Source organism: Gossypium arboreum, chromosome 6 (assembly GCF_025698485.1).
Source record: "Gossypium arboreum isolate Shixiya-1 chromosome 6, ASM2569848v2, whole genome shotgun sequence".
Lineage (NCBI taxonomy): Eukaryota > Viridiplantae > Streptophyta > Magnoliopsida > Malvales > Malvaceae > Gossypium > Gossypium arboreum.
Genome location: NC_069075.1, coordinates 92,243,348 through 92,253,480, shown reverse-complemented (window position 1 = coordinate 92,253,480; position 10,133 = coordinate 92,243,348). Strand labels below are relative to the sequence as shown.

The following is a 10,133-nucleotide window of genomic DNA, read 5'->3' as shown; positions in this document are numbered from 1 at the left end:
AACTCGAGATATGATTTTTAAGGCGACAGTGACGCAGTTTTCCAGCCTGACTGGAAATGTCAAATGGATGGGCAAAACAAGTGAACTTGGCTTGTTAACCCCTCATGTCTGACACCGGCGATGGTCTCGGGTTCGGGGTGTTACACTACATGCTACTTAGCTTGGTAAAGTTTGCTTATCATGACAAATCAAATATTAAAAAGGTGAGTTCAACCTTTATCATACCATATAGTAACTCAATCATATAACATTTCAATTCACTTAATTCAACATTTCATTATCATTCATAAAACAAAGAATCATTTAATAAATTCACTACCGTAATCATATCATACAATCTATTTACCCACAATACATCCTATTTCAAATTTATGCCAAACATTATTTTAATTTCATATATTGAATTCTCAATCAAATTCATATTAAATCATATGAACTTCATTCTCGTTTTATATCAATTCATCTTTATACCAAATATATATATATCAATTTCCAATTTTGTAACATCCCAAAATTGGGCCTAAGAGTATTGGGGGTATTTTAGGGATTTTAACTTTAGTGAGCTTGTAATTTTGTTAGCATGGTATTCAGAAGTGTTTTTGCTTGTGGCATTTTGAAAATTAAATTGACTTTTAAAAAAGATACTGAAAAGGCTTTCAATTTTGAAAGAAGGACTGATTTGTAAAATGGTTAAAATTTGGTGTTTATGAAGCAGTTTTACCAAATTTTAAAATTCAACTTATTTTTCCCTTCTTCTATAGCGAACTCACGGTAGTTTATTTCTTTTGCTTTGGTTGTGCCGTTCCTTGTTCTCCCTTGCTCTCCTATTTGATTTTGATTCCTAAAACTACATTCCTTTGATTTGTATCAACACCCAAGCCATAAATCTCCATAAAATTTCAAGAAAAACACTAAAACCATAGATTTCTCCATTATTAAGTTTGTGGGTTTTTCGTGTTTTCAGCCAAGAGCTCATTTTTCCTCCATCGAAGGTAATCATTCATCTTTCAGTTAGTTTTTAATGTTATGTAGTCTTTAAAATTGAGTTTTTAGCCATTTAATCGCATGTTTAGAATAAAAGCCGAAAATTGGGTTGTTAATGATGAAGTTCGGGATTTTGGGTAAAAACATGGTTTCAAAGAGTTTTCAATTAGTTTTGACATGATTAGAAGGTTTCTAAACTTACTCTGAAGTTTCGTTAAAGATTTATAATGTTTTAATGAATTTTCGTGAAATTGGCCATAAATATGTCAATAATTTGGATACCATGATTTGGGTAGTATTCTATAGTTTAAAGGTTGAGAATCTGTTGTAGATGAATAATTAGATGAATGAATTTTTTTAGGCAAAAAGATTAAGTATAGACCGAGATATTTGAATCTCAAGTTTGCTTTGTTGAAGGTTTTGGTTACTTGAGAACTTAGCTTAGGCTTATGTTTTTGATTGCTTAAGGTGAGTCCTTAGCTTATTGTTGATTGTGTTATTGTGTGAATTATTATGTTGAAGCTTCGGATTCTTTAGGACCTTCTATGAGCTAAGGAAAGGCTAGTTCCAGCTTTCGACATTTCAACAAAAGCGCATTGGTGAGTGTTTGGAATCGCTACTTGTAGACATGATTGAATGCGTTAATTGGGAATTTAGAAGTAACCTAAATCTTTACTCTAAATTTTGAGTTTAAGCTTTCTCGTACTCTTAATTTTAATATGTGATTTTGTAATGTGAAATTGTGGATTAAGATATGTAATTGTGACATATGAAATAAGCTTATGATGGCTATTGCAAAAGAGTTGATTGTGAACATGTTTTACGTGCTATATGACAGTGATAATGTTGTGTTTATATCGTGATATTTGCAGTGAATAAGTGCTATGAATGGTATGTAAAATGTGTGTTAATAGCGGATATCTTTGCCTTGTGAACTTTAAGACCATTGGATATAGTTGGCATGCCATAGGATTGTGAGTACTTACCTATATGTGTTATGTAATTTGGGCATTGAGGCATGTTGGAGAGATAAGGGAATGTGAGCTAAGCTCCATTCAACGAGACATGTTGTAACATCCCAGTTTAGACCTTATTCGAAATAGTGGTTTTGAGACCACAAATCTGAGTCAAAAAAATATTCTAATATTATTTTTGGTGTCTACAGCTTGTTAATTTATATGTGTTAAAATTTCGTGTGAAAATTTTATTGTTTGTGTGCTCGATTTAATTAAAATGACTTAATTGCATAAATTGTAAAAGTGGCTAACTAATTGTTAAAGCACTACATTGCTATTGTTTTTATATTGTGGAGTCCTTAAGATGTAATTTGACCTTTGGAAACATGCATGGACAAAAATGGACAACCATTATATAGTTTAGAATTAAATATTTAAGGTTAAAATAGTAAAAAGTAAAATAATTAGTAATAAAATAAAACAAACATGAAATAACATGCAAGTGTTCATCTTTGGCTAAAACTTGAGAAAGAAAAAAATGGTTTTAAGCTTTCAAACATTCGGCCTAGTCCAAGCTTGATTCAAGGTTAGTTTTTGTTCGGTTTTTGATAATTTTTACGTTTTTGAGATCGTTGCTTCGAGTACTAGCTAGCCCATGCTTGAAGTTTTGAATTTGATGATGTATTCATGAATTGCCATTGTTGATAGCTTGATGTTTTTTGTGTTTGATGATGAAAAATAAATATATGTTGTTAGATTGTCAAGTTTAATTAAGTGATTTTTGATAAAAATGTCTATTTAGGACTAAATTGTGATTTTTGTAAATTAAGGGGTCAAAATGTGAAATAAATGAAATATATGGACTTATATGGACTAGGGGTAAATTCGGCCTAACATGGGTGTATTCAAATTTTGAATATTTTGTGTTTTGTGAAATAGGGACTAAATTGTAAAAAATGTGAAATGTTAGGGGCAAAAGTGTAATTTTCCCATCTATGTGTTTTTGGATGAATTTGATTGAATATTTGGTTAAATAAGTTTAATTTATATTAATTTAGATCAAGAAAAGAGAAAATAGGATTTGGATCGGGGGAAATCTAAAGTTGTTGATTAGTCGACCCGGTTTGTTCATCTTCGTACGAGGTAAGTTCATAAGTGAATAAATGATGTTAAATTGAATATATTTATTATGTACATAGCTGAATTGAATTGTATATATGTATAACTACATTGCCGAATTGAATTTGGCATGGAATGATATATTACCAGCATAAATTGATCGAATTATGACGTTCGAAAGCCCCGTACGAACCTTAGGAATAGTTAGGATACATATGTCATGACATAGGATTCCGATGTGTGATTTCATGTAAGACCATGTCTGGGATGTTGGCATCGATTTTTGTTTTGCTTGTAAGACCACGTCTGGGACATCGACATGATATATGAGTTTGTGTAAGACCCTGTTTGGTCCAGTGGCATCAATATGTGATTACATGTAAGACCACGTCCGAGACGTTGGCATTGTATGAGCTTTTCAACTATCCGAGTATCCTTATTAATTCTGAATGGTTCAACGGGCAATATCGAGTTATGATCGAATGTAAAATTGAGCTAAAAGGTTCAGGTACGTGCTAAATTAGAAGATTATAAAAGTAAGGTAAGTATATACTTAAGATGAATACATGAATCATGTGTGATAAAAGAGATATTTATATATGCTTATGAGCATGTTTATATTTGGTCAAGTTTAGTATAATATATTAATGTTTATATGATGATATATGAAATTGCAAGTATAATATATATGTATGTGACTAAAAATTGAGTATTTAAATGTATGTACTTAATTGAATTGAATATATATATATGATTTGAGAAATTGAATTATTGATCATTGAATGCTTAACTAATGAAATTAAATAATTACCGAGCCTTGTTTGAACTGTAGGAATTTGTTAGATACGAGTGACATGTCACTAGGGTTACCGTTTTGGTTGAGCTTCTGCATTTGTTGCGGACTCACCATAGCTCGTAAGAGCTTACCGATATATCAGCTCATAAGAGCTTACTGTTTTCAGCTCGTATGGACTTACTGTTTAGCTCAATAGAGTTTACTGTTTCAGTTCAATAGAGTTTGTTGTTCATCAGCTCAGGAAGAGCTTACAGATCATGGCTCGAAAGAGTATAAATGATAATGAATTGACGGATTTTCGATAAATACACTTAGCGTGTATCACCCAAGTATCTATCCATATTCTACGTAGTTCAACGGGCATAATTACTCTTACCGATCATATGAATAAAATATGTGTTTATATGGATGAACTACTGGTTATATGAATGAATTACAATTTATACGAATAGAAATGAATTGCCATAATGTTATATAAATTACATGGTATTGATGATATTTGATGAATTAAAATATTGAATGAAGTTATATGTACTTGAGATTGAATATTTATTGTTTTCACCTATGGTGACTTGATGATTACATCGATATAATGATACTAATCTATTGATGATTTTATATGATTATGTATTATGCAAATTTGGTTGGATTGTATTGAAATGGTAATATAGGTTATAATGACGTACGAACAAATGTTATAAGTGAATTGAAATATAGGCAGTTTAACCACATATATGCCTATTAGTGTGCAAGATACAGAATATTTGATGTTATTTCCATGGTTCAACGGACAAGATAACAGTACGAGAATTGAAATGATGATATGAATCAGTTTAGGTATACGTGACACGCTCAACAAGTAAGTGATATTTAATATTTTCATATGATACGTAAGTAAAAACCGATGAATACATACAAGAATTATCAGGTTGTTATTGTAATACGTGTTGACTTCGATAGAGCTAATTTATATGTCCTCATGTTTCTATAATTCTGAATTAATTGTTAAATTGTATATAGTACATACTAGTCATACGAGCTTACTAAGCTTATTAGCTTACTCTGTTTATTTTTCGTATTTCACAGTGATTTGAAAGCTCGCTCGGGTTGGAAGTCATCGAAGCTTTCCTCACACTATCCAGGAGCTGATTTGGTATTTTTGAACTATTTAAAATTGACAATATGGCATGTATAGGCTAGTTGATGATATGAGATGTATGAGTTATTTTAGCTATAGAAGCTTATATGCATTGATGTGTTTAAGCCATGTGATTTGGCTTAACTTGGCTAGATATTGGATATGTGTCCTAAATACGGCATGTTTTGGTTGCCTATAGAGTTGTAAAAATGCGGTCATTTATGCTTGTGAATACTTGTGTTTATAGGGTGGCAAAATGGCTTTGCAAATAGCCTATTTTTGTCCACATGGGCGGGGACACGGGCATGTGTCTTAGCCATGTCTGACACACGGTCATATTGCACGGCGTGTGTCCCCTGGTGTTGAAATGAAATTGAAGTCAGTATGCTCCACACGGCCTCACACAAGGGTGTGTGATTTGCTGTGTGGTACAAGTTAGTATACCCTCCTAAATGGCACACAGCCTAGCACACGACCGGCATGTGACTTGGCCGTGTTAATAAGTCAGTATACTCTATAGTTTTGGCATAGCCTAATACATGGGTGTGTGTGGCCATTCTAAAGGGCACATGGGCTAGACACACGGGCGTGTGGTTAGCTGTGTGTCCCAAGTCAGTATACTCTCCAGTTTTCACACAACCTGGAACACAGGCGTGTCCTCAGCCATGTGACACAAGTCACTATGTATGCCCTATTTTCACACGGTCTAGGACACGGACGTGTCTACTAGCAGTGTGAGGCACACGTCCTGTTCACACAGGCACGTGACACTAGAAATGTTGAAATTTTTATAAGTTTCCAATATTTTAATAAGTTACCGATTTAGTCCCGAATGCATGATTAAAGCTGTGTATACTCGATTTAAGTACATATTGAATGTGAATGAATGATATTGACTGTAATAAGATGTTATTTGATATATGATTGTCCTGAATTGAGTTACAAGTCCGGTCATGCCTCTTAACCTATTCTGGCGATGGTTACGAGTTAGGGGTGTTACACGGGGACTGTTTTAAAAGACATTATTTGTGAAATTGTTAAGTTTTCTTTTTGGTCTATTTTTCGTTAAATTTCAATTCCAATATTTTTCTTTGTTGTTTCAGGTGTGTATGAGTATTAATCAAATTATTGACTTACTCCTCGTAGACCTTGAAATTAAAAAGACTTTCAGGTAAAGGAGAAGACAAGAGAACCAAAGAAGGACTGAAGAGATGATTTCAAAATTTAAAACCAAAATCCAAGAGGAGAATTCGTTTATAATACTCACAATCCAATCATTGTTGTCAGCTACAGAAACAATGCCATTCGACAATATGCCATTCCTTTATTCAACGAGTTCAATTCGAGTATTAGAAGACTCGAAATCGAGGCACAACAATTCAAGCTGAAGTCGGTCATGTTCCAAATGTTACAAAATATGGGTCAATTTAATGGGATTCCTACTGAAGATCCACATCTTCATACTTCTTATTTATTCTAGTTAGGGTGACCGAAGAAGCTTTGAGACTAAGATTATTTCCATACTCCTTAAGAGATAGAGCACAAGTGTGGTTGAACTCCCTACCATCAGATTCCATAACTACATGGAAAGAGTTGGTTGAACGTTTCTTAATGAAATACTTTCCTCCATCTCTAAATTCCAAGATTTGAAATGAAATCCTTTCATTTCAGCAGCTTGACGAAGAATCTTTATATGAGGAATGAGAGCGGTTCAAGGAGTTCTTACGAAAGTGCCCTCATCATGGCATTCTTTACTGCGTTCAAATGGAGACTTTCTATACCGGTCTCAATATTCATTCTAGAATGATGGTGGATGATTCAACAAATGGATCTCTTCTTTCTATGTCTTATAACTATGCTTACAAGATTATTGAAAGAATTTCCAGCAACTACCCTCCTTTATCACCTTTATTTGAAGCCACTAACCATCGCACCTAAACTATCTTTAAAACTACCACCCCCTCCAACTCTAAACCTTACCCTTAGCTACTCACCCACTTGCCCAAAATTGAAACCACCTTTAAAATAATTTCTAAGCCGACGCCAAGAGTCTCTTCATCTAGCACCATTTCACGAAGTGAATAGTTTGATATAATGACTATACTACAACACATGCAGTTGCAGCAACAAGCTTACTGGAGATACTAAAAATACTGGATGACTCAATCAGAGATGCATTTAAAAATATATATTTCATAACTGGTTTGTTTTTTTACTTGAATTTCCAGACTTTATACTCAAACTATGGACTCCAATGTCTAGGAAGGAATGACGCGATCGTATTCAGAGGGGACTGCAAATAAATAAAAGGGGGGGATCTTGTCTTTACTTTCTTTTACTTTTTAGGATATTTTAAGTTTTTAGTTTTAAGCTCTTTTAGGATTTGATTTCTCGAATAATAAAATAAGAGGTAGAAATCATCAATAAAATGGAATAAATTGCAAAATAAGAAGTGTGACAATAGATATGTACATGTCTAGGATTGGATTTGCATTGGAAAAGCTTGGTATTTAAGTAGTCAAACTTGACTCAACTCATTTTTATTAATGTCCTACCCGGTGTGCAATATCTATTTACTTCTATATTTTCATTCTCTCTATTGTTTTTAACAATAGCGACATTGTTCATCTTAAGTAGGGGGGCCAAAAATTGAAATTGTTTTCTTTTTCAAAATACATTTTTCTCATAATTATGATTAAGTTATACTTTGTTCAAAAATTTGAATTTTTGTTAATTATGCTAAAATTTAGTATAAATTAAATTTTATTATCTCAATAATTGCTATGTTAGCTAAACTATGACATAATGTTAATCTTAATAAAGTTTGCAAATCATACCATAAAAATTTTAATTATTTAGGAAAACTAGACATGCATGAAAGTTTAAGTCTCTGGAATTAACTTAGTAATTTCTTGAGGCAAAATCCTAAGAAGCATGAAATTTTGAAAATGACTTAGGTAAACTTTTGTTTGAACCATTTGAGCCTTTCAAGCCAACTTTAATGAATATTTATCCCTTGAAACCCAACTTTGAGACTATATGGCCTAATTTTATTTGAACCATTGCAATATTAAGCCATTACTTCTTTCATAATTATCTCTAAATTTTTCCAAGCACTAGACTCAATCTATCTAGAGTATTCTTTGAAAGTAAGTTTGGGAGAGTTGAAAAAAATTATCAAATACTCAAAAATTGCAATACGTATAGTAATATGCTCGTGTGAAAAAAAAAAGAAAAAGGAAGAAGAGAGAGCATATGTACTCAAAAGAAATAGATGTACAAAAAAGCATGTGAAAGCAAAATAAGTTGGTTTATTAAGGTACTTGTTTTGAAGGTCTGATACAAGCTGAGTCTAGGGTTTTTAGCTTAAAATTATCTATCTTTTACCTACCCCTAACCCAGCCATGTTACAACCTAATTAAAACTGCCTACATTAGTAGAGAGAAATTGCTAAGTTCAACATATGAAGACATAAGTTAAACTTAGTGATTGTAGTTTAATCTAAAATAAGGGAATAAAAATTAAGTGGTAAGAATTAGCATGTCTTTATTAAGAAAACATTTATTTTATTCTTGCTAGCATGATAACATTAGAAGATTAATTCGAACAATATTTATACTTGAGTTGCATAATTGTAAAATTCTTGTTCTTGAGCATAATTACACTAAACTCAAAATTGTGGGGGAAATGTATTCTAAAGACATTTTTCAATGGTGATTTCAAGCACTTCCTCTTTTCAATTTGTGGATTACTCGGGTCAAGCAATGAATTAAGTTTGTGAGTGTGGAAACACAAAAATATATAGACTTTTTCAGCACCTTTTGAGCTTTAATTCATGTAGTTTCATGGTAAATTTTGTCGAAATTCATAATTTAATTATAAAATAATTAAATTGCACTTAAATTATTAATATATTGAATTTTAATTATTTTTATAATAAATGTTCACAAATTTGGTTATTTTCGATAGTTTTGTACAAAAGGTGAAAATTGGCTTGACAGACACCTCGAAAGGCTTGAACCGTTGGGAAAATTTTTGCATCAAGTGAACCAAGAGCAAGGCCGGATATTTTTCTAGCCAAGGACTGTTCAAATGTGTATGAGATTGATACGAGATAGTACAGGTATATGCATAAACTATTTTAGCGTTGAATTGAAGAAATGATGATGAAAGTATATAATTTTGTGAATAAGTATATGAAAGGTTTGTTAGATAATGTAAGATACATATTGGTGTATTCAAATTATTAAATTATGTTTATGTGATTACATTAAGTTTATTTCATATGAGCTTACTAAGCTTTATAGCTTACATCGTTTAATTTTTTATGTTTTATAGTGATTACAAAGCTAGCTTCAATTCGGGGATCATCAGAGATCGCTTCACACTATCCTCCTATCTTTCGGTACTTATAAATTTGGTATTTTAAGTATATGACATGTTTAGGTATTTTGAGTCATTTTGGTTATGTTTTGTTAATGAATTTGACCATAGGAACTAGTATTACAAATGTTTAAGTTTGGTTTGTAAATATAACCATGAGATTTGGCTTAATTTGGTGGATTTTGATTATGTGTATATATGTGTATATATGGTTGTTATGATGAGCTCATGAATGGATATGTGAATGGCTTATATTATGAAGCTTGTGGATATTGAGATAGTAAATGCTAAATGGTTGATTTGTGGATATTTATTTACTTGAGAAATTAGGCTAAATGATGCATATTTGGCAGTGTATATTTAATTGAATTGTATATGTGATTTTGGTTTAAATGGTATGGTATATTTTGTGTCTTGTGTGTATTGAGAAAGGTGGTATAGATTATGTATGAATTAAGCTTGAATTAGTTGGTTAAAATGTCATCTTATGCTATGTTTTGGTGCCAATTGGGTTGATGTAGGTGTACGTAAGATAGGGTAGCAAATGACTTGGTAAATAGCCTAATTTTGTCCACACAGGCAGAGACACGGACGTGTGTCTTAGCCGTGTGTGACACATGATCATATACACGACCGTGTGTCTCTTGGTGTTGAAATTAAAATCAAGTCAATATGCTCCACACGGCCTCACACACGGGTGTGTGACTTGGCCATGTGGCATAAGTCAGTATACCCTATAGGTTTGGCACAGGTAGAC

At 32.3% G+C, this 10,133-nt stretch overlaps 1 non-coding gene across 1 annotated transcript; it reads right to left on the bottom strand.

Moving 5' to 3' along the window:
• Positions 1 to 6,634: 6,634 nt before the first annotated feature.
• On the bottom strand, positions 6,635 to 6,741 carry LOC128294624 (small nucleolar RNA R71). The gene has a single exon (XR_008284932.1). It is a non-coding gene; the product is annotated as a small nucleolar RNA R71 (small nucleolar RNA).
• Between the last annotated feature and the right edge of the window lie 3,392 nt (positions 6,742 to 10,133).